At 38.0% G+C, this 25520-nt stretch overlaps 1 pseudogene across 1 annotated transcript; it reads right to left on the reverse strand.

Annotated features, from left to right (window-relative positions):
* LOC308522008 (KATNB1-like protein 1) lies at window positions 1-25301 on the reverse strand (annotated as a pseudogene). Its single transcript has 3 exons — window positions 24527-25301; window positions 3617-3718; window positions 1-99 (listed from the first exon to the last, which is right to left on the reverse strand). The product of its transcript is annotated as a KATNB1-like protein 1 (transcript).
* Between the last annotated feature and the right edge of the window lie 219 nt (window positions 25302-25520).

Below are 25520 nucleotides of genomic sequence, written 5' to 3' on the forward strand. Positions count from 1 at the left end.
CTAGACTAAAGGCTGGTGTATTGGTCCCACAACTCGAATGATGGAAATAGGATAGTTTTCTGCTTTTGAAGGAGGACAAGATACAGATAAATCAATTACCTGAGATGACAGAGGCAAACAGGAAGAGATGACAATGTCGAAGTCATGTCTGTGGGTTTATTAATGGAGATGGTTTGTTAAGTGTCAAGCAGATCTTGTCTGATAAATTGAACCCAAGGAAAGACACATAATAAACAAATTAATATGAATATAAATTTTGCTTTTAAGAATCCCATAATCAGCACTCCTACCTAACTTTATCCGTTACCCTATTCCAGCTCATTGTTGCTCACTGACCTTTGAAGACATTTATTTCAAATCCTGTACTTCAGTTTTGTGAATCCCTACCTCTCCAGGTAGCACTTAACTTCACCTCCCTTTTCTTAGAGATGATACCAAAGCTAACTCTTATTTTCCTTTCAGTGAGACACCCAAACAATCTACCAACCTTAAGGTAATTTAAGACTCAACTAATGCAGTAATTTAGAAATAACCACTTCTCTGATCTCTGCAATTCAATTGGATTTTCAATCCAAATACTTTATAATGGTGAAGATAGAGTCTTCTTAATGCTACGTTTATGACCCCTTAGAATGATGTCTGTAGTGTTAATATATGTAGTTTTTGAAATATGGCAACTACTAGCATTGTGCTAAATAAAAACATTACCTATTAAATCTGCAGTTTAAATGTGCACCCCCATTTCCCTATAGAACTTTATATAGGAAACTAAGCACTAACATGTATGTTGCATGTTTACTATGTTGCTCTGAGATAAGCATTACCACAACGTGAAGAAAATGAAGGAGTGCTTAACTAAGATCACATGCTTGAGCCATTCACTCAATAGATACTATATTATCACAAGTTTTGTTTAGTTAACGTTAGCTTTATTCTGCTCCTGAATTTACCTACCTCCATCAAACACACACACACACACACACACACACACACACACACACACACTCCTGAATCAATCCATCTAGACCTAAAATAAATCAAACAAACAAAAGACAAATAAACATAAGCCTTGAAATTAGAAGGCATAGCTTCAACACACAGATGCATCATCTAACTTGGGTAAGCCTCAGGTTTCTGAAAGTTAGCTGAGAATATCATCTATATATTTTCACAGGGTTGCTTTGCAGCTTGCAGATAACAAATATGTTAGAATTACAGAATACTTCTCTGTACCTTTCATTGAGCTTTGGGAATTTAAAATCCTTTTATGGATTCACTGGAAAGCAAAACTTGAGTATTAACATTATTCATAGCATCATTGAATATGGTGTAATAAAAAAATTTAATAATACAAAATTAGAATGATTGAAATAAATTGATTCACTTTAAGTAATTCTGAGCAGTATTTCTGAGTAACAGTAGTAACAGCATATGAGTAATCCCAGAGAGAGCATATTGCTTGGTAAATTAGCTGTAGACAAGGTCACATGAGGTTACTGGTAGTCTGAAGTCGGGATACCTTAGCCTCAAAGGCTAACTAACCTGATTCTATCTATTCCTGACCTGAATCCATCTCTAGAAACAGACTCTCATTAACTGAACTCAAGAGATTTTAGTTTAAATCCAGAAGACCAACTGTTTGTTTCGGAGAGTTATTCTTGCCGAGATGAAAGCCCCTAGGTCCTCTTTTTAACCTGTTCTAACAAGTTAAAATCTGGATATCAGTTTGTTAATTTAATATGAAAGCTTTAATCTATACCTGCCAAAGGCACTGGACAGGTGGAATTCTGCAGTCAATATGTTATCACTCAGTAAGCAAACTTCATGGAAAGCTAAATTATGATTGGAAGACTGCCTAGTGTGAGTTCAGAATAGGTGGACTGTGTGACCCAATGCCATTAAGCCTTTGAACCATATAAAGAAAGTTTATACTTTTTCACTCTGTCCTAAAGTCATTAGCTGCCACCTGGACCAGACAGATGATGTGCCCTTACTCTATGGGTGGCTTTAGCTAGTGTTTGCCCCTTTCTCTGAGTTTACGACTGACACACCTCTCTGCTGTCTATTACAATCCTTCAGTAACATACATTACACCTTCAATCAGAGTACAAGTAAATCTTAGATCCTAGGACCTGTGGTCTTTATACTGTGACAATATTGCTTTGCTTTTCAACGCTGATTTTAAAGTTAAACTCTTACAGAACAATTCTCTTTCATTCCCTTTAAATTCTTGGGGGAAAGCCTAGAACCCACATCTTCTGAAACAAAGCACTTCAAAAAGGTGGGACATGATGAGCATGTTGAGTCAGAAAAAGGTCTTTACATTGAGATGGAAACTCAGCAGAAAAGAGATGTGAAGGAAAGTGGAGACAAAGAGGAGAGCAATGGAAAGTTCTAATCATGGAAGCCGACAGGTTTGGGGATGCAATTTTCTGTAGCACAGATCAACAGAAGACGCACCACAATTTCTAGCTCATGATAAGAAACTCCTAATTAACTTGGCTCTCAGTCTTTCTGCTGTAGTGCTACACATGCAGGTACATGAAAGATTCAAATTTCTTTGACCTTGGTCAGCTTCATGGTCAGCTTCTAGATAAAACCCCTTCAGGGCAATTCAATAGGGGAAATTTGAGAAGCAGTAGATATAGTATTGCTCTTTCTTTCTTCCCCTTTTCATGGAAAAATTGAATGTACATAGGAGATCTCACATACCACAGGAAATCCCCCAATCATAGAATTCAATAAAAGGATTTTCCTGAGGGCCTTCTGAACACAGTAAATCATTTTGATAATTTGTTTGAATTCTCTTTTCATTTGTAATTCTTATGACTCTTTTGATCACCACTGTCTACTTCTGCAGTGGTTCAATACTTACAAGATGCCAGAGGAATAGAACTCTCAAAGCCCTGCTGTGTATTTACTTAAAAAATTTGAGTTCTCAGATTGCCTAGAAAAATGATCTTAGTAAAAATATCATCGAAAATATACTTCTGTGATGCAATGCAATGCCTTCTGTGGACATATAATACGGCTATCACCATTTCTCTACCTGACCAACTTTCCGAGTTACCAATACAATGACATCATATTGGGTATTCAGTAGCTTTATTTCAATGTTTCCATAGTCCCTCTAACCTTTTCTATCATTATTCTGAAACTGAAGAAAGTCTACATTCTTCAGTGAAAGGAAATATGTATTTATTTTCTGAGAGTTACTGCTCACCATTTTCATTATTGTTTTCATTACTTTACACACCATTCCATGTAAGAAGCACCTCTTGCAATTTGAATTCTGTCAAAACTATTTTGCAAACCTCACTATCTTCTGCATAAAGTTGTTTGAAATCTTAACCCTGCACTGGCTACTGTGGTTACTGTCAAGCCTTTCTTGAGCTGCCTCTTGGGTTGGTTAGTAGAATAACAAGAAAGAAAAAGAACTCCATGCTTCTACTATCTTTATGCTACCCATTTAGAGTGGGATCTGAAATATATATTTAAAAAGATATCTAGAGAAGGCAGGGAGGAAACCTGGACTTAGATTAAGGAAAGTAAGCCTCTAGGCAATCAAACCAAGAGATGAGGCTCTCCAAGACAATGCTTCCCCTTTTTAACCAACCTCATGGGTAAAGGTCATATATATGATCCTCTCCAGGCCATGCACAAGCTTGGAGTTAAGCTCAATGCTTTCGCCTTCTTGTAATTCCAGCTCTTCCTCACTCTGAAAAACAAAGCAAGACCATGAACATGACACTATTATAGGGACAACACTGATTCCACTATAATTTATAAGACAGCTAATCTCTCAAACACTTGAACACCTGACACCTTACAACTAATTTCCATGTGCTCCTATACCACAGTATAACCTTACGAGTTAAACCTATAACAAGAATTATTATTCACAAAGCATGAGGTAGACATTGCACGACATAAGAGGCCTGACTCATAACTTAAAAAACCTTCAAGGTCTGTAGTAAATTTTGCTTTTGCTTTGGTTGGGTAGTAGGTGGAACTAGAGAACAATTTTATAGAAACAGAGAAAGAAATGGATGAGAAAGAAAAAACCATCAGTCTGCCTATAACACAGAATGATGGATTTTTGCACTTGGGAGAGGAGGCAGGGGAGCAAGAAATTATTCAGTAATCAAGCATTTCCTTTTCAAATGTTTGATGAGTTTGCAATGGTCTTCATTTTTTGTCTGCACTGGGATAATGCTTCATGAATACTATCCCCTTGGGTTTCTCTACAAACGCAAGATGTGTTTCTTATAGGATTATTCCCCAGAGCCTCATTTTGAAATAAACAGTTCATTGCTTATAAGGTTTTATAGAGTGAGTTCTTGCAACAGATGTATGACTCAAAAAATGACACTGTATAAAAACTGTTCCTGAAGTCTCATCCCCCAAACCACCGAATATCAAACCTGCTCCTTTGTCTCAAGTGAGTCCTGAGGCTCCCTCCCCCCCTTTTCAGAAAGTAGCACACTATCAGTATGCAAACTACTTGGCTCCCAAATGCAAATGGCTGCCGATCTATAATATTCATAGTCTTTCCATAACAGTGCATAATAATGTAACCCAGCACATAAATCATATAGCAAAGTCCTTTACACCATAGGTGAGTTCTCAGACTTTTCAACTACCTAGAAAACTGACTATGGCACATGAGTTTTTATACTCTGCTTTCTGATTTTGAAGAACACAAATGCGCGTGCGAGCACACACACACAAAATGACAAGTTAGTGTGCTTGCACAATGTCTGAAAGGATAATGCAAGAAATATAGATTCCTAACATTTATTTTTAGGAGCAATGTGTTCAATACTTTTCACTATCCTATTCATGCTATTCACTCTTAAGTGCTTTGCTAATATGATGTAAAAACCAATTAACAGTCCCAAGACTCCAGTAACCAAGTATTATTAACCACTTTTTCAAACATCCATAATTATTTAAAGAGGTTGAAACTTGCTTCCATCATAGGCAAGGGAGAAAATAGTAAAAAATAGTAAATCTAGTAAATCTAGTTTAAGAATGATGAACTACTGCCTGGCTGTTAAAGCCCCAGCCCCAGCCCCAGCCCTTTCTTTCTTTCTTCCTTCCTTCCTTCCTTCCTTCCTTCCTTCCTTCCTTCCTTCCTTCCTTCCTTCCCTCCCTCCTTCCTTCCTTCCCTCCTTCCTTCCTTCCCTCCCTCCCTCCTTCCTTCCTTCCTTCCTTCCTTCCTTCCTTCCTTCCTTCCTTCCCTTCTTTTTGTAGTATTTGAGAAACCAAGGCCTGTGTTTCTGCCCAGAAAACAAACAACACCTAAGTTGATGGGAGGTAAGAAGGAAATGCATACTAAATTTTCTTGCACTAGAATTCTTCTGAGATAACTGTCACCTGGACTGCACTGAATTCAATATATACATCTCTGACAAGTGGTGGCCCTCAGCCAGCTCCTGGGAATATTCTGCATGATAAAACTGGTTTTGTATTTGTGCCTGAGGCCTTGAGGCCATGCTGCACCAGTGAACAGATAAGTTTATCCTAACAATATGTTTTTTGGCAAATGCCTGTTTTTGCTCTGGGCTGTTGTGTTATCTGCTGGATTCTGAGTAGGGGACAGACTCCTTTCCTGGGAGGCAAGCCCATATGACTGACTCCCAATAAAAACCTTAAACACCAAGACTTTAGCTTCCCTGGTGGCAACATTTTGAATGTGTTGTCACATACCATATTGTTGCTGAGAGGATTAAACATGTCCCTGTGTAACTTAACTGGAAGAAGATATCTGAAGCTTGCACCTCATTTCTTTTGGACTTCGCCTCATGTACCGTCAACGTTTGCTGGTTTTAATCTGTAGCCATCACTGCCACACATTGCACACCTATGACTCTGTGGCAGTTGAGTGCACAGCAGATGGCCAGCATAAAATGCTCCACACACAATGTTTAGATTTGGAACTGCTATATCATGAGCAGGATACAAGACAATGGGTGTAACCTTCGGTGAGGGGGTTAAAACAGCCATCTAATCAATAGCCATGGTTTCCAGGTTGGTCTTTGCTCAGTCCTTGGCAGAGGGTGTGGAACAGAGTGAAATACTTGGCCTCTCTAACCCTATCTTGGTCAAGCCTGCTGTGTTCTTGAATATTGACCTGATAATCATTAGAAAATTCTGCTTGCAGCTTGAGTTTGTTTTTTCTTTAAGAAGAGTCCCCTTGCCAGAGGATGTCTCTCCTGAGAAAGTGGAAAAATATGTACAAAAATATTGACTGTTTATTAAAGAGTTATAGGAGTCTTAAGACCAGACTGAGGTCAGCAAGAGTCAACCGCCTGGGGATAAAGAGACTTAGAGATTTCCCAATCTTCCTTGGGTTCCTGTTGGTGCCCAGGTGTCTACAATCATCAATCACCTCTTGCCCTGCACATTCTTCCTTCCTTTTCATAAAAGAAGCCTCAATTCTGGACTCTCTCAGGATGGACTTGAGGAACCTCGAAGGCCCCCATTTTCTCATGCTGGTACCTTTTTTCTTTTAAATGTTTTCATTGATTTTCAAAGAAGAGGAAGGGAGAGGAAGAGAGAGATAGAAACATCGATGATGAGAGAGAATCATCGATCGGCTGCCTCCTGCACGCCTCCGGGAAGATCGGACTCTGACCTCCTGGTTCATGGGTTAACACTCAACCACTGAGCCACACTATCCTTGATTAATAAACTGGGAAGCTGGCACCTTCTTGATTAATAAACCTTTCCTTACCCCAAACTCTGACATTTTAAATATTGGCCCTTTGAAATGTGGAGCACATGGACTTTGGACTTGTAAGAAGCGCTGTTCAGATTTGCCAACAACTTCAGGAAGTATGGAAAAGTAAAGGCCCTTCTCCTGATGTGCTTAAGGATTTTGATAAAACAGCACTATGATGAGACAGAACTTTGGCTTCAGTTCTACCAGCTCAGCTCTGAGGCAATAAGGGGTTGAGGACCAAACTCTGTGGTTGCAGTTTAATGCTGTGGCAAGTAGAAGTAGAATTAGCCACATCACCAATCATAGGTGGTGAAGGAACACCTCCCTCTTGGCATCATCTAGAAACTGCTGTAAAGTTAAGTCTAGTCCTTGACCTTAAATGCCTTAAGCACAGCCATTGCCAGTTTCACAGGGCTTTCCAGGAAGCCAGCCTGCAGATAATCCGTGTTGGACAAGTCAACCCTTTCCTCCTGGCAGGCAATAAAAGTATGTAGGGTCTTCCAGGTTTTATAAGATACTATCCCTGTCCTAGAAAGGTGTGCAGACCCACAGGGTGAGACCTGTCAGCACTGAGATAGTTTTAGCATCAGTGAAGGATATTCACTGCTGAGAGGCACTGCTTAGAATCACTCCGTTTCAAATGGAATAGTTACTTCATTCCAGCTTAGCATGATCACAATGCCTGAAGAAACCAGTCTGCTTTTGTTATTCTCTGGATTTTCTTTAACAATTCATACTTAATAGGAAAACTTTTTAAGTTATCCTAAGTAACCCCAATATATTTTAGTTGATATTTAACAAATCCATTATTATAGTTACTATCAAAGGTTTGCTTAATGGCTCTCGCAACTCTAAGTTGGGCAAGAGACAAAAACTTCAAGGTAAATATATTCAAATACAATCCTAGCTCCTAATACTTTGGCCCTAGACTAATTGCTTCATCTCCCAACATCCTGATTGCCTTATTTACAAAATGAGAAAAGTAGAAGCGCTTACTCATCAGAATGCCAGCATGTTTATAGAGTGATGACTAAATTTGAAATATGTAAATCACAACAGACAGCAAGTTACATATTGCTTTCCAATATGTAACTTTGCCTGAGGAATTTTGTTTCCTCCCTTAAACACCAAGCAGATTCATTTAATGTCGAAATCACACTTTCTTTCTGACAGAAATCCCTTCAACCCAACATGTTAAGTCATGTGGCATTTTTGTGTTTATATAATCCTCATATCCACAATAAAGCCGTAAACTCCCCAAGGGCAACTGACATGCCTAATACTTCTCTGTATCCCTCTAGTACCCAAGGCATCACTAAGATCCCGGTAGAAACTCCTTCGGTATTCGTTGAGTTGAGTAATAGGGTAATATCACTACTAGACAGCTAGGAGGATAGCACAACATGTTCCCTCACACTTAATTCTCACACAGTTACATGATCAGGCAGCAAACTCCAAGTACTCATCCTCTCAGGGCTTGAGCCACCAAAATATTGCTCCTTTAGTTGAGATGGGTAGTTGATGGCAGCAGGATCATAATCACAACCCTCTGAGCCAAACACCAGGAGGCTAATAGAATCTGTTTTTGGAGAGAAAAAACATCCTGTCATCCTTTATCTCCACAATTTCCCAGCAGGCATAGGGCCTCCTACTAGATGGGGAGTTTAAAAGAAGGCCTCCATGTGCAAAACAATTATCACATAACCATACTTTTTGTTACCCCCCAGTGGTTTGATGAATGGACTGATAGAACACTCCCAGCATAAGTTTTCATTTGCTTCTAGGCTCTAAAATCACATGGCCCTCCCTATAGGTAACAATGGCAGAAAAAAATAGTTCCATCTCGTGTGGCCATTAGATTTGCAGCTCTTATTTCAACTGTTAAATAAACCTCCTTGAGATAATGAACATTTTTCCAGTTAGGGGCATAGGAATAGCGAGTGCACTACTTAGTGTATAGAATATTCAATGTGGAAATGGATTTTTTTTTCTATTAAAACAATACCAACTTGGCCAAATATAGTTTACTGATCAATTCTCTCCCATTCACGTGGCGCAAACGTATACACTTTCCCCTGAAAAACGCTAGTGTTTTGAGATTCTCCCAATTTAGCTTTGCTAAAAAGGCAACATGAGCCCTGGATGATTGTTCAGTGGATAGAGTGTAGGCCCTCTGACTGAAGGGTCCTGGGTTCAATCCTGGTCAAGAGCAGGAAACTGAGTTGCAGGCTAGATCCCCAGTCCTGGTCAGGATACTGCAGAAGGCAACCAATCAATGTTTCTCTCTCACATCAATATTTCTCTCTCTCTCTCCCTCCTTTCCACTCTTTCTAAAAATCAATATAAAATATCCTCAGGTGAGAATTAACAACAACAGAAAAAAGGCAACATGAAAAGCAATAGATTATATTGCTGTGAGTGGGAGACAGATGACAGACAGCAAAAGACATTGATTAAGCGGAGAGACATCTTGCAAAGAGGGAAAAGTCAAGATTACTCACTGGTCATATTGCCTCATTCACTGCACTCAGGGTTTCTATCTTTCTGATCCTTCTTAACCTATTTACTCAATTTATATCTTTGATCATTTACTGAATAGGTTAGGTGTTCACTGGAAGAACAGCCTGAGTGGCCTTATTCTTTATAAACTCAGGAGCTTTCAATTTGTGTGGAGTAAATGGAGTTATAGGGTGCCTTGAAGTTCTAAGACCCTCTCCACTTAGTCTTAAACATCCAATGCAAAAAGAACTGTCACCTGCTACATACATCTCACTCAAGCCAAATCAGATTCCCTGCCTTTCCCATCCTTGTCCTTCATGCATCAGTGTTAATGTCTAGGCTTTGCTGCCCTCTGCTGGCCTCTTGGGAACTAGCTACTCTATAAACAAAAATGAAATGGTTATTCTCTTGTTGGGTCTTGGATTCCAGTTCGAAGGAAGAAAAATGTTTACACATAGTCTATATTGAAAATAAACATTAAAACCCAAATTATTAAAACAAGGATAAAACAAAATCAAAACAAAATTTACTCTTCGGTAAGTGTAAGTGGAATTCTGTAATCTGCATTTAATAACAATTTATTTCCCTGAAATACTGTGCAGTAGTTTGCAATAGCAATAGAGAGGGACAGCCTGCTGCCTTTTTTAACAGATGAATATTCAGTTGGCAATGAACATGTTTCTCAAATATTAGAGCAAATATAAAAATTCCTTTCTGTTCCCACTTATGAAAAACTTTTACCCCCTCACACTATTAAATTCTGGAAACATAAGACAGGACAGATATTTTATCATTCTAACATCTCAAAAATAGATGAGCATGGTGCATTTATTTCTAAGCATAACACTGCAATAAAATTGTTACAATTAAGTTGTTTAGAATCCTTGTGGAACCCTATATAATTTAAGCAAGCAATCAAAAATGTTTTGATATTCCACATATATGTGGTAACCAAAACATAAAGGCCAAAGTGAGCAGCATCAAGCTTTTATTTAAGTAAAAAAGAATAGCTATTGGGGAAGTACTGATTCAGGCACAAACCCAAATAGAGTTCTGATTAGGACATGGAAGTCACTGGGATTTTATGAAAAAGGGAAGGGAAATAATTGCATGAAAAGAAGAAATAAATTTATGTTAATGTTAATAGGTCAATGAAAGAATTTCTATAGTGTTATGCCCAGATTTCAGGATCCCCAAAAGACCACCAGGGAGCCAGCCAAGTCCCATGCAAAAGCAGAAAGAGTCTTTATTCAAGCTAGCTCGAGCTCTCCGTCCACCACACTCACCAACACAGCGGCAGGGGGCAGAGAGAGAGAGCTCTGTGGGGAGAGGGGTTTTATAGGAGGGTTGGAGTAAGGGGAGGAGAGAGGACTGTGGGCCCTGCCGATTGGCCAGGCACAAGTCGGGATCTTGTTACACAGGATGTGGTTGTGTCTATGGCTCGCACTTCCCTTGATTATCATTGGTTAGTTTAAAGAAATCCTAGGTGTGGCTAGCAGAGGCTTGGGCTTCCAGAAAGAAGCTCCTTGCTGAGCGCATGGCTGCTGCCCAAAAATGGAGGATCCGGGGCAAGATGGAGGGCGTAGCCCTTGCTCTTTCATATAGGTGCAAACAAGCTAAGTAATTCTTTAGCTGTACATGATGGTGCTAATTCTAAAGAATACCTTTATTCAGCCTGATAGTCAGGATATCTGCTTTCCTGTTAGATTTGCAAATAGTTGTTTGAAATACAAGCTTGGTTTGGCCTAGTCTAAAAGTTATTTTTCCCAGTTCAAACATTCCAAATGTTTTCTGAAGTAAGAGGTGCAAGGCAAACCCTCTGGTGTCCTAGATCTTATTTAAAATGTCTCCATTTATATCAAGTTTTCACATATACAAGGTAAAATATTTTTCATTCTATACTTCTGTTATTGTCCAGAACATTCTTCTTAAAGTTTAAGAATCACAATTATGAAATATCATTAGATGAATTTCCATAAACTTTGTGCTACGTAAGTGCTTAAGTTAGAACATATATCACAATTACTCATTTTCACATGAAGAAAACGAAGTGATAGAAAGTTGGTAGTCTCTTAAAGGTAGATTTTTAAGTCACCTTTGAAGGGGTTTAGAACAGGCCTCACCAAGATGTGCCTAAAAGAATCTAAATTGGGGGCCTTGCCCATAATAAGAGTTATGGCCAGAAATAGACACCTATATGGTAGGGCCAACTACTGAACATCTGCCTTCCTATTGTCCTGTGAAATCCTCTCCTCCCCTCTGAAGCCTCAAGGAACCTTACCTCATTCCTTGGCTCAGGATGCCATGTATACCTCATTTTAGCTTTCTGTCTCTGAACCTCTTATGTATACAGGGTTCCCATATGAACATAAGTAATTGAATTTGGCTGTTTTCTCTGGTTAATCTCTCTCACATAGATTTAAGTATTAGACCAATCAAAAGAAACAAAAGTAAATTTTTTTCTCTCCCACACCTTAATATACTAAACTGTTTGATATAAGAAATTGTCATAAAATCCTAACAGATTGATTTATCTAACCAGAGAACATTATTTTAACCATGTGCAGGCTGTAAAAGCCATTTTTTAGAAAAGACCAATAGGTTGTAACAGATACTACATGCACAGAAGCAGTTGCTTGTATGTCCTGTATATGAGCTCAGAAGTATGATTCTAAGCAAGAGTGAGGTTCATGATCACGTTCACTAAGAGAGGCTAAAGAGGCTGATATAGAAAGAGAACATCATTATTACTATCACCACCATCAATATAATCACAATCTATTGAGCATATTCTACATTATCAAATAGAGAACTCAATGCTATACTTTTACAATTTCATTTAATTCTCACAACACTATCAGGTAGTTATTATGATCTTTACCTTACAGATGAGAAATGTATGGCTCAGAAAATGTACTATGCAGCAATAAAAAAGAAGGATCTCTTACCCTTTGAGACAGCGTGGAGGGACCTGGAGAATATTGTGCTAAGTGAAATAAGCCAGTCAGAGAAAAACAAATATCACATGATTTCACTCATATGTGGAATCTAATAAATAAAATAAACTGTTGAACAAAATAGATTCAGAGACATAGAAGCATGGAACAGACTGTGAAATCTCAGAGGGAAGGTAGGGGGTAGGTGGGTAGGTGGGATGAGATCAACTGAAGAACTTGTATGCATACAAGCATAACCCATTAACACAGACAATAGGGGGTGGAGACCTGGGGTGGGAGTTAGGGTGGCTATAAGGTTTCAATTGGGAGAAAAAAGGGGATGTATGTAATACTTTCAGCAATAAATATTGTTAAAAAATAAAAGAAAGAAAGAAAATGTAGGTTATACCATAGGCTACACCTCAAGAGTCAAAGCAGAGTTTCCAACCCAAAACTGTCTCCAGGTTCATGATTTTCTTATTAAGTAATAGCTCTATATATTTAAAATATCAAATATATTTTAAAAGTTTAATTATTAATACCTTTAAAAATACTCCTTTTTTCTTTGTGTGTGTATGAGTGCATATAAAACTTAAAGAGTGAACACATACAAGGTCATGTTTGATAACTAAATTTAATTATATTATTCTTGGGCACTTTACCAAGTAGCTCTAATAATTATGAGAAGCCTTTTGCTGCTTTAGGAGCACCCAGAGCCATCCTTCTGTTTAGTTGAGCCACTCAGTTCCAAGTATCTTTGATTCTTAAACATCACATTTTGGGGGTTATTACTTCTATGTAAACAGAAATCAGTCTTGAAGAAACTTCAGGAACCTGAAGTATGGATTCAAAACAAACTTAACCACATCATATACATAAGTTCTTGCATTTTTCTTATGATAAGCAAGCACATAAAGTATAATTAGAAGCATCGGCTGGAGCCCAAATCTGTAAAAGTCCACGTTCGCTGAGATTTTGGGGGGAGAAAAAAAAAAGAGTAACACTGTTCCTTGTGAACTATGTCAAGGGAAAGAATCAATTGATAAGGAAGTTACTTGATGGCACCAAAACTTCTGGTGAGAAATGAAATCTAAACATATGATTAAAAGCAAAGTAAAGTGGGCTTTCCATTCAGCTTGTCTTGGAAGGCATCCTCTAAGTCAGCAATTTCCAGCCTTTCCCAGATCAGAGCACACCAAAAAATTAATCACTAAAATTCTGCGGCCCACCCAAAAATAAGTTTTTTGCCGATCTAACAAAAAAAAATAGGTATCATTTTGATTCCTTCAGACTGGACAGCTATTGTTGTGGTGGCTGTTGTCATGTTTTTATTTGACAATCTAAGGGAACAGAGGTCAGTGCTACTGAATAAATAGTCGGGGATTGCATGCACTGTGTGAAAATCGCTGCTCTAAGTACATGCTTTGCCCTGGTGAGCTCTAAGAAAAATTGATCTACAATGTAACTAATCAACATAATTTGCTTCACCTCCCTTGTGTCAGAGTACAAAAGTTTATGTCAGGAAAGCTTTCAGAGATAATCAATCCTACGGGGAAAAAATGGGTCAAGAAAAGCACATCATGAATAAATGCTTCAGTGGACTATTGAAAGTCACTGTTTTTAGCACTGCCACATCCTCACCTGCAACATTTTCCCATCCTGTTTTATTGTAATTTATTTTTAATAACAATACAACTATGATTAAATCAATCCATCATACAAATTGTGTTTTACTATCTGTTCCATCACTGTTTAACCTAACTTATTACCAGTTTCCCACAGCCTGTAATTAAGCAAATTTTTTCTATGTCACCATTATCTTCAGCTAATCAAGGTTATCCTCTGCTTATTAATCACTTTTAAAAATGTCATTTTGAAGTCATGAATCACATTGAGGGAGAAAGTGATGGCTGAAATGTATCTTTTTGGAAGGTACACAGTGATGACAGTAACTCTTACCTACAAAATGGAAGTGTTGCTTCAGAACGTACAAGACTTGAATAGAAATAACCTCTACCCTTATAAGTCCTAACTTTTAGTCAATGACTACAATATTTTCAGACAAGTTCTTTGCTAAGCACTACAGATTCACAGATACATTACTCACAAGATTGTACTACGAAGAACAAAGTTATGTAAGGTGTTTTAAGTTGTCTGGCTAATAACAGACAATGCCAGGTCTTGAGTTTGATTTGGGTAACTGGAGTTTAATCACTCTATTCCTCTGCAATTATCATAAATTCTCCCCTGTAGCTGTGCTTTCTCAGGGGATGGAATAGTGTCTTATTTAGAATATGTGTGTGTGTGTGTGTGTGTGTGGTGTGTGTGTGTGGTGTGTGTGTGTGTGTGTGTGTGTGTGTGTGTGTGTGTAATGAAGGATTTCGGTAGTTCACTTTCATTCAATATAAAATCCCACATTTTCTATAATTCAGTTTTAAATTTCAAATATTCTAATTTGTCGATCTGACTTTAAAAGCTAACTGCAGCAACAGTGTGATAGATGTAAATTCACCTGTAAAGAACCATAATCTGCTCAGGTCATTTAGTTAGCCAACAATAGAAATCCACTTCAAACTGGCTTAAGGAAAAAGGAAATATATTGGTAAGTATAGCTAAGCCAAAGGAATGACAGCAATGACATAGAAGACAACCAGAAATGTAAACTCTAGGGCCAGTTTCCTCTAAGCATCTGTCATCTCCTTTCTCTTGCTGAGACTATTTTTTTGATAAGGTAGGGTTGATCCTCAGAACTTCTGGGCCCCAAAGCTTACATCTTTGTAACCAGAGAGATTTAAGTTTAAAAATCCCATGAAATCCCCATTGGTTCAATGTGGGCCCCATGCCAGCCAAGAGGACAGAGTGATATGATCAGGAAGGTTTGGGTCGCTGCTCACTGCTATTGTAAAGGAGGTAGGCTGAATTTATTGACTTTGGATTTAAAATAACATATTTGCTTAATTAGCTTTCAACTTTAAAAAGTGGCATAAATCATTTGCTATGACCTCAAACAGCCTATCATTTCTACTCAGACTTAAATGGTTTCTAAAGATCCTTGCCTTGCATCTCTTGCATATTACTTCCTAAAGTGTCAAAGTCTTTTATTGGAGCATCTGATTGACTGAAACAGATCATATGCATGTTGGTTTTAAAGAAAAGAGGGAGATGGAGGATCTCCCACTAAGGATTTCATAGTGGAAGATATGGGCTATTGGTTCAATAATTCCACATAACAACGTATATGGGGTTTTCAGGAAGAAGGGCAAATAAATGAATACCAATTACTTAGTGAGATTAAGACTATTTTATTTCATTAGTCATTAACATTAGTTCTTCAATGTTTTCAACTTACTCATTTTGATGTTAAGTTGAATATAAGTACAACTAACAATTACAAGTGATTTAATCTATTCCGATGGCTGGCATAACAAAGAGTGCTTACTCTGTGATCATGGCATAACTGAATCTGTTTGGGTGAGTTCCCTTTGTCAAACAATGATACACATTCACAATAGGGCAATTTGCAGTGGCTGCACAGTGAAGACTTTTTCTCTATCTCTCACATGGAAAATTAGAGAAAGTAATGTGCAAGACCAGACTTACTGCTCTTGAACTCTGCAGAGATGGGGACTATCAGAAGAGGTCTCCGTTGCGAGTAGAGAGAAGACTAGAAAGAGAACATTTCTGAGGAGTATCTCTTTGTAGAAGGCAGTGATGGGAGTCCCTCAAGCTTCACCCTCAGAAGAGGAGCAGAGAAGCTGGTGGGTAGCCTTAAGCTTAGTTGGCTGGGCCTTGAGTGAGGTTACACAGAGAGCCTCTGTATTTCCAGACAAAGACAGTTGCGATATGAAGAAAAGCCATTGCACTGGGCTCAGTGTGAACTCTAGGCATTTGTCAGAATCAAGGGTGCACGAATGCGTCCGCGGAAGAGATGTGGACAGCAAGCGGAAGTGAGCTTACTCCTGGCTCAAGAAGACAGGGAGGAGATTCCAACAAAAAGAGAGAGTGTTGAGAGTGAGCAGCGAGGAAGCTGGAGACTGAGGGGCTGTGGCCACCTGAAGACAAGTCCACACTCAAGCTGTGTACAGGGAAGCCCAGCAAGGGATCCTTGAGGAGAGTACTGGTGACCTACAAGAAAGGCTCCAACCTTCTGCCGGGCATAGGAAGCCAAAACCTCTTCAGCAGACAAATGTGTTGCTAAAGGTCAGCAGTCATCCAGTGGTTATTTTCAATTCACCTAAACACAGGTGCTGGACAACTTGGTCGGTCGGGAAGTGAATTGTAGAATGGTCCTGCCTTCCAAAGATGGTAAAGAATGGCCAAATTCTTGCTGCTGTTGAAATGGGCCCTAGAATGTGTGGTGCAAATTCTAATTTGTGTTCAGGGAAATTATTTTAACTAAAGAGTCCAAGTTTTGGAGAGAACGTGACAGAATCTGATGGTTGTAATTTTGTAATCGATGCATAGACCCCGCAGGTTCACACTCCAGGTTACAAGTATGCAGGATTCCACTTTAATAATTTTGTTTCTTTATCAGACTAAATTATTAGTGAAATATAAAAAAATTGAACTCTCGCATCCACAAATCTCTCTTGTTTTAATCCACATGGCTCTCTTTGAGTCTCTCTTCATACAGAAAATTAGGGCAGTTGAACAACCCCTCTCCTTCTAAAGACCAAGCCAAGCATGACCAGGACTCTGGTCTTTCTAGGGAGGTATCTGAGCTGTCTCTCCAGGATTCCATGAAAGAATTAAGCGCCAATGCCTTAGGCATCCATGATATGATTGCAGATCTTTTTTTACAGAATATGGGCATTTATAAAATGTTCACAGTAATTTCAAGTCTCTTGTGAGTGAGAAGAATGATGGAAATCTCGGGGCTTAGCTATGAATAGATGGAGCACACCGGATGGAAGGAAGGTGCTGCAGAGAAAATCGCTGATGTCTGCTTATGTGCCTGAGCCATCTGGAACCATGGGTAGGTAAGGAATTGCTCCTATACAAAGTTAAAAAGAAAAGCTTCTCATTAGACTGAAACTCATGCGATTAGGTGTAATTGGAAAATAGCATTCAATATGTATATCGCTGAGGCAACAAAGCAAAAGTGAAATAAGAAAATTCAATTCTAGTTCCAACTTTAGCCATCCAACAGCTGTGCAAATTTGGGAAAATATATGTCACTTGCCTTTTCTGAGACTTACTTTCCCCTTCATGAAGTAATCCTAAAAATTCTATAACCCTAATCAATCCTATGATGCTTTCAAAAAATCCACTTATTAAGGCAATGTGTATTTAAAGCAAAATCAAACATCATTTTATTTCCAAATGTACCCATCATAAAAGCAGCCCTGACAAGCACCTACATCCCATGGGATGACACTCGCAGACTGAGAAGAAAGAAAACATTGCACATGGCATGTGATGAACCACCGATGCTGGTTCACATGTTGAATATAGAAAAAGACCTTGGCAACAATATGATTATGCTGAAATGCACAATAGAATCACAAGTCAGTGTTCAGAATACTCGATTTTGAGAGATGCATAGGTGTGAGATTTTAGTTTGTAGGAACAAAAATACAGAAAGTAGTATCAAAATGGGTACATGATAGGGCAAATCATATACAGTTGGGCCTTGACTTATGAGTGTCCTGACTAACGAGTTTTTTGAGATACGAGCCGTCTCTCGGCCGATTTTTTGCTTTGAGTTGCGAGCTAAAATTCGGGTTATGAGCCAGCTTCAGATACCCCACCGCTAGTTGGCGCAGCGAACGTCACAGTGAACGCCACAACATCAGCCCAGCGTCACTTGTCTCACTCGTTCACTTTTTGATTTGACATACGAGTACTTTGAGTTATGTGCTCTGTCACGGAACGAATTAAACTCGTAAGTCAAGGCCCCACTGTATTAAAGTAAAATATGTATGTAAGAAAAGATGTGTATATTATGTATAATATGATATATATTAAGTTATTTGTATATTTATAATGTATAGCTTATAGGATTTTATAGTCATGTACATTGATATATATGAGATGAAAAATATATATCAGAATTTATAGCTAAAATATAATTAAACATGTATTTATGCTTGTGTGACTATGAGTATAAATTGTATATAATCTATAACTCAATATGTAACATAAATTTTTTAGTTTTTTAATGTATTCTGAAAAATAAAATTTTCTCCTATGTATCAGAAAACCCCCCAAAATAGAGACATAAGTTCACAGACTGAATTCTCTATCCTTGTATTTATATTGAGGACTGTTAAATATGCTACAAGAGAAAAGAAACTTTCTCCTAGGAAGAAAGCTAATTTCTTTTCTTTTTTAAACATATTTTTATTGATTTCAGAGAGGAAGGGAAAGGGAGAGAGAGATAGAAACATCAATGATGAGAGATAATCATTGATCGGCTGTCTCTTGCACGCCCCACACTAGGGATCGAGCCCACAACCCAGGCATGTGCCCTGACCGGGAATTGAACCCTGACCTCCTGGTTCATAGATCGATGCTCAACCACTGAGCCACACCGGCTGGGCAAGAAAGCTAATTTATAAACAAATAAAACTGCGCTGTAAATACTACTATATGATGGACCCAAATTTATTTAAGATATTAATATGAGATGACTTTTCCATTTAGCCTAGGAATAATAACAATATTCCTGCTGTTTAAAAAGTCTTCAAATACATTTGATTTATAAGATTAAATTCATAAGAAATGTACTTACGATTTTCAGAAGAAAACTTACATCTATATTTATGGTCTATATAGCATAGTAATTTATGGACCAGATAATCGTATTTTATATTCTTTCTCAATTTTTAATTTCTCTTTTTCTCTGACTTTATTTCTTAGGTTTGACAAATATAGGTAGTCTTAAGTTTCCCTCATTCATTCATTTCTTTGTTCCATCATTTATTCATTCAATACTGAGCTTCTACTACAAGCAAGGTACTGGGAAATGAAGGAGGAGGGGATAGGGAACAAAGAGGTAGAGGAACAAGAGGACGAAGTGGAATGACCAGACTCCCTCATCATCCTGAAGCTTGTAGCAATCCCTTAGTGACCCTCTCTCCCTGTCTCTCTCTCTCTGGGTTAGCTTTCTCTAATCTTACACCTTTGCTTTCTATGAAGATCATTCCTAAGATTATCTGCTTGTCAACATTTCTCAAGACCGAAACCACGCCCACTGAATGGCCCCATGCTAGGGCATCATCATCTTTCTTTCTTTTCTCACTATGACCCTCTGCTCTCACTGCACCACAATTCTCCGATACCCAGGTTCCAAATCTGAGATTCTTAAGTGATTTTTCACTCTTTCCTTATATAATGACTAGTTGCCCACACTATATCTATTCTATTCCCACAATATTTCATATTAGTTTTTCTTCCCCCACTTCGAAAACTCTAACTTTAAACCTCTATTTCTCTTGTCTGGGTTATTTGAATACTTTCAAAACTGACTTTCTCACCTCTTAGATCTCCATATTGATCCAGTATGCAACTTTCCAGAAACTTTCCCCAGATTACTTTAATCTTTGGGTAAATTTCATTACTTTGCCTCTAAAATCTTCAGTCCCCTAGCTCACAGGAATATGTGATGACTAAAATTAGACAATGAATGCAAAGTGCTTAGTGGAGTGCCTACCACATAGTAAGAATTCCATTATAATAAACTATTTTTATATGTCATTGCCTGCAAAAACTGTGTCAAATTATTCTGCTCTCCACTTAGCTGTTCTTTTTTAATGCCTGTATTGCACAATAATTAAGAGCTTTGCAGCTAGACTGTCTAGATTCAAATCCTATGAATTCCAATTGTTATCCTTGGGTAAATTGCCTAACCTCTTGTGCCTCCATATCCTGGATCTACATAATTGTGGTGATAATATTAGTATCTACTTCAGAGTGTTATTGTAATGATTAATTAATTGATGCATACAAAGCAAGTATAGGACAAACGTTAAATATTAAATTAATGTTAGTATTATTAATAGCTATTCACAGTCTCCCATGATCCTTCGCCAACATACCCTTCGAGCCTTGTCGCTCACTCTTCCTGTTTATAATCTCTCTGTTTCGTCCCATCAGAGCCAATATTTATTTCCTCTACACACCCTATTGTGCTTTTCTACTGGTGTGTTTAAGCTCTTAACTTAGGCTGTTTTTGGTCCTGTGCCTTCTAGATGAAAGCTGCCCGAAAATACACCTTTCCCATATTTATATATCTAAAGTGCCTTCCACATAGGAAAAATTTAATAAGTATTTGTAGGAAAATATATCACTCGAGTATTTTAGTGTGCCACCTTGTTAGTTTATGGCACTTCTAAACAATTGAATCTTGAATTGATTTATATGTGGTAATAATCAGATGCAGAGATAAATATATAATCTATCACTTGCCCTATTTTGAACAATGTATTTATCATTTGTTTAAGAATAAATAATAGCATTTTTTCCCCATGAATCATGTAAAATAATTTACTACTCACAAAACAGCATTAGATTGGGCTAACTTTTGCTTGAACTTTTCTTTTTTGAACTTTTCTTATAGAAATTTCAATCTTTTTCTTGGTTTATGAGACTCATCAAACCTGCTTTTCAAGATGAGTAAATCAATTTACAAGCAATAGAAGTGGTCTGGGTTCGGTTTAGATTGTTTGTGTGTGTGTGCATGTTGCTTTTCTTTCATTTGTTTCGAAGTTATATTTTTATGTAGTTGTTTTAAAAAGTCTGAGTAAGTCCATGCACTGGCCAGAGGAACTGCCTGGGATTCCAGCTGCTCTCCATCTCACTCAGCCACAATCCCCACTGTTTTCTATAGCCAGAACTTATGGGAACTTCTTCCCCCCCCCCCCCCCCCCAGCACTGAAACCCTGGGCTGGGGGCCTGGTGCGGTGCTGGGAACCCTCACTTCTCAGGGGGACCTCTGCAGCTGAGATATCCTCCTGATTTTTAACAACCACTTTTGAGTGTGGGACCAGCCGGTTTCCCTACTGTGTCCTTTCTACCAGTCTCCATATCCTCAGGTGTAGGATTTCTGTTCAGCTAGATTTCAGGCAGTTCTGAATGATGGTTGTTCTGTAGTTTAGTTGTAATTTTGATGTGGTTGTGGAAGGATTTGAATACTGCATTTACTTATACCACCATCTTGACCTGAACTTCATTGTGTTCCTGATCTTAACTTCATCACAACTGAAAAGACCATATTCCTCAATAAGGTTACATTCGCCAGCAGCAGAGTTAGGATTTCAGCGTATCTTCTGTAGGGGACACAATTCAATTCATAACACTTGAAGGGGCCCAGAACATGTCACTGTCACATGAATATTATTTTCTTTAGGAATATTTAGTGAATTTATTCAAATGAAGGAAGGCCAAATGATGCAGAACTGAACATATTAGAAATCTATATGCAATAGAAAGTGAATATAAATTATCCAACCATATGTGAATATTTCCAGCTAAGGATATAAATACATATATCTTTTATACATACCTGACATGATGATTCTGGCAAAATAAAGCCAGAGATATTAAAAATCATCTCAAATTTTAAAGATGGTTTGGAATAAGTGTTAACAACATTCTACATGAATAGAAACCCGATTTAATGACATAATTTTATCATGGCAAAAGCATGGTCAGTTTTAATATTTGAAAATTGGTATCATTCACATCGGCTTTTTAATAATTAAGTTATTTGTATACACAGTATCTCAGTGTGGACAAAAACTTTTAGTGTTGATTACTTGCTGTGATGTCTTAAACTTTCAAAGTCTTTTCAATATAAGAAAATAGCTGCAACATTTTGAGTGCTTTCTCATAAAATAAAATCTTAAAAGTAATTATGATTGGTCTTTGTGGTTTCTATGGTTTCTAGTGATAAGTTTTCTTATTTTTTCACATAGCATAAAGTATATTCTTATGCAGGATTTCATTAAGATCCAGTAGTTTATAAACAATATTACCAAATGCAGTGAAGATAAGCAGTCTTCACAGTGCACTTTCACCTCACTGAAGTTGAGCTGCTCCTTTTGAATATTTTTCCACTTCAATATAAAACAGATTGTTATGGTTTTGTCAGTGTTTTCATTATGGGGCTTTAAAAAAACAATTTTTATTTCTTCCACAGTTCACAGTTGTTTGGTGAGATTGTTTTTGGAAATCAAATAGTTCTGGAATGTTTTGAACAACCAAATGTTCTTTAGTAGATGAAGTCTTTCAATGCAACTGTAATAATAAGCATCTAAGGATAGCTATATTACCAATATATCCTGAAACCAAAGAAAGATGGTATATATATATATATATATATATATATATATATGATTATTAATTAATATATTATAAATATTAATATATATATTAATGCTTTCAGAGAGGAATGAAGAGGGAGAGAGAGATAGAAGCATCAATGATGAGAGAGAGCATCATTGATTGGCTGCCTCCTGCATGCCCCACACTGGGAACTGAGCCCACAACCCAGGCTTGTGCCCTGATCAGAAATGGAACCGCTACCTCCAGATTCATAGGTCGAATCTCAACCACTGAGCCACACCCCGGCCAGGTGAAGATGGTTTTCTTGTTCCCTTAATTCACTTAATTGTTTTTTTATGTGAATATTTTCATTATTTATAATTCCCATTTCTCGTTGAAAAAAGATATAGAGGAAGACATAAACAGATGGAAGAACATACCGTGTTCATGGATTGGTAGAATCAACATCATTAAAATGTCCATACTACCCAAAGCAATCTATAAATTCAACGCACTTCCCATTAAAATACCAACGGCATACTTCAGAGATCTAGAACGAACTCTCCAAAAATTCATCTGGCATAAAAAAAGACCCCGAATAGCTACAGCAATCCTGAAAAAGACCAAAGTAGGTGGGATCTCAATACCAGGTATCAAGTTGTATTACAAAGCCACTGTTCTCAAAACTGCCTGGTACTGGCACAAGAATAGGCATATAGATCAATGGAATAGAATAGAGAGCCCAGAAATCGACCCGAACCAATATGCTCAATTAATATTTGACAAAGGAGGCAAGAACATACAATGGAGCCAAGATAGTCTCTTCAATAAATGGTGTTGGGAAAATTGGACAGATATATGCAAGAAAATGAAACTAGACCACCAACTTACACCATACACAAAAATAAACTCAAAATGGATAAAGGACTTAAATGTACGACAGGAAACCATAAAAATTCTAGAAGAATTCAAAGGCAACAAAATCTCAGACATATGCCGAAGCAATTTCTTCACTGATACAGCTCCTAGGGCACTTGAAACTAAAGAGAAAATGAACAAATGGGACTACATCAAAATAAAAAGCTTCTGCACAGCAAAAGAAACCATCAACAAAACAACGAGAAAACCCACTGTGTGGGAAAACATATTTGCCAATGTCATATCTGATAAGGGCCTAATCTCCAAAATTTATAGGGAACTCATACAACTCAACAAAAGGAAGATAAACAATCCAATCAAAAAATGGGCAAAGGACCTAAATAGACACCTTTCAAAAGAGGACATTCAGAAAGCCAAGAGACATATGAAAACATGCTCAAAGTCACTAATCATCCGAGAGATGCAAATCAAAACAACAATGAGGTACCATCTCACACCTGTCAGACTGGCTATCATCAACAAATCAACAAATGACAAGTGCTGGAGAGGATGTGGAGAAAAAGGAACACTTGTGCACTGCTGGTGGGAATGCAGACTGGTGCAGTCACTATGGAAGACAGTATGGAGTTTCCTTAAAAAACTGAAAATGGAACTCCCATTTGACCCTGTGATCCCACTTCTAGGAATATATCCCAAGAAACCAGAAACACCAATCAGAAAGGATATATGCACCCCTATGTTCATAGCAGCACAATTCACCATAGCTAAGATCTGGAAACAGCCTAAGTGTCCATCAGTAGATGAATGGATTAGAAAACTGTGGTACATCTACACGATGGAATACTATGCTGCTCTAAAAAGGAAGGAACTCTTACCATTTGCAATGTCATGGATGGAACTGGAGAGCATTATGCTAAGTGAAATAAGCCAGTTAATGAAGGAAAAATACCACATGATCTCACTCATTCATGGATAATAGAGACCATTATAAACTTTTGAACAATAATAGATACAGAGGCAGAGCTGCCTCAAACAGATTGTCAAACTGCAGCGGGAAGGCCGGGGAGGGTTGGGGGGCAGGAGGTAGGGGGGTAAGAGATCAACTAAAGGACTTGTATCCATGCATATAAGCATAACCAGTGGACATAAGACATTGGGGGATAGGGGAGGCTAGGGGACTGTCTAGGTCGGGGGGATAAAATGGACACATATGTAATACCCTTTGTAATACTTTAAGCAATAAATAAAAAAATATATATATAATTCCCATTTCAGATAATAGTTCTGACCACCACCTTGTTATGATGCTTGAAGCCAGTTTAAACCACCTATTTTATGTTCTTCCAATTTACTTTTAAGTAGTGACTTTGCTAGGGACAGCAATTCCACACAGCAGCCAAGTTTTCCTCCTGTAAACTACTGAGTACAAGAAGACGACCCGCCCCCACTCCAAGGTCTTCTGTCCTCACCTACTGAGCTACAAGTTCACTTCTTCTCTTTTTCCAGAAAGCTAAAGCTACATTCAACCTCAGATTCTGCTGAACAAAACTTGTGCCATTGTTTCATGGTCCTGAGAAACTTCAGGAAAGCAAAACAACAAAACAAAACAAAAAGCCCCACTGTATTTTGATGATTGGCTTTCTGTCTGTGAAGAGCCAAAATCATCGAAATTAAGCAAATATGTGTGATTACCATGGTGTTCTTTCTCAGCAGGTGGCCTGCACAAGCCAGTTTATTTACTTGCTATGTCACAGCCCCAACTTCGGGGAGGGGGGGCTATTTCTTTTTATAACAAGGATTTGGAAAAGGATGATGAACTCTTCCTGTGGTAGATCACCTTGCATAGTTTATTGGGGCTTTTCACAGTGTCCAACCGTTCTATTCATGTAAGTAGTCAACTGTTCTGTAGATTTCTTATCCTCCATGTTCTTATTAGTGAAATTAAAGATCTTTTTTCTAGGAAGAACAATGGAATGACCCTCAATATTATTACAAAAGTTTCATTGTAGGTAGGTTTCAGATGTCATAATCTCTTGAATACCGGCACCTCAGCCCAACCCTGGTACCCAGGGAGTCCCTTGGCTCCTGGGTGAACCCCACTCAGGATCATTCAGATGTGACTGTCTTCAATTTATTGTAAAAGAAAAATAAACCAGTGGTGTGTTCAGTTCCTTGTCCCCTGAAGACAAATGTGATGGGTGTGTTTAATTTCA

Source organism: Myotis nattereri (assembly GCF_964212035.1).
Source record: "Myotis nattereri genome assembly, chromosome: 7".
In the NCBI taxonomy this organism is placed as follows: Eukaryota; Metazoa; Chordata; class Mammalia; order Chiroptera; family Vespertilionidae; genus Myotis; species Myotis nattereri.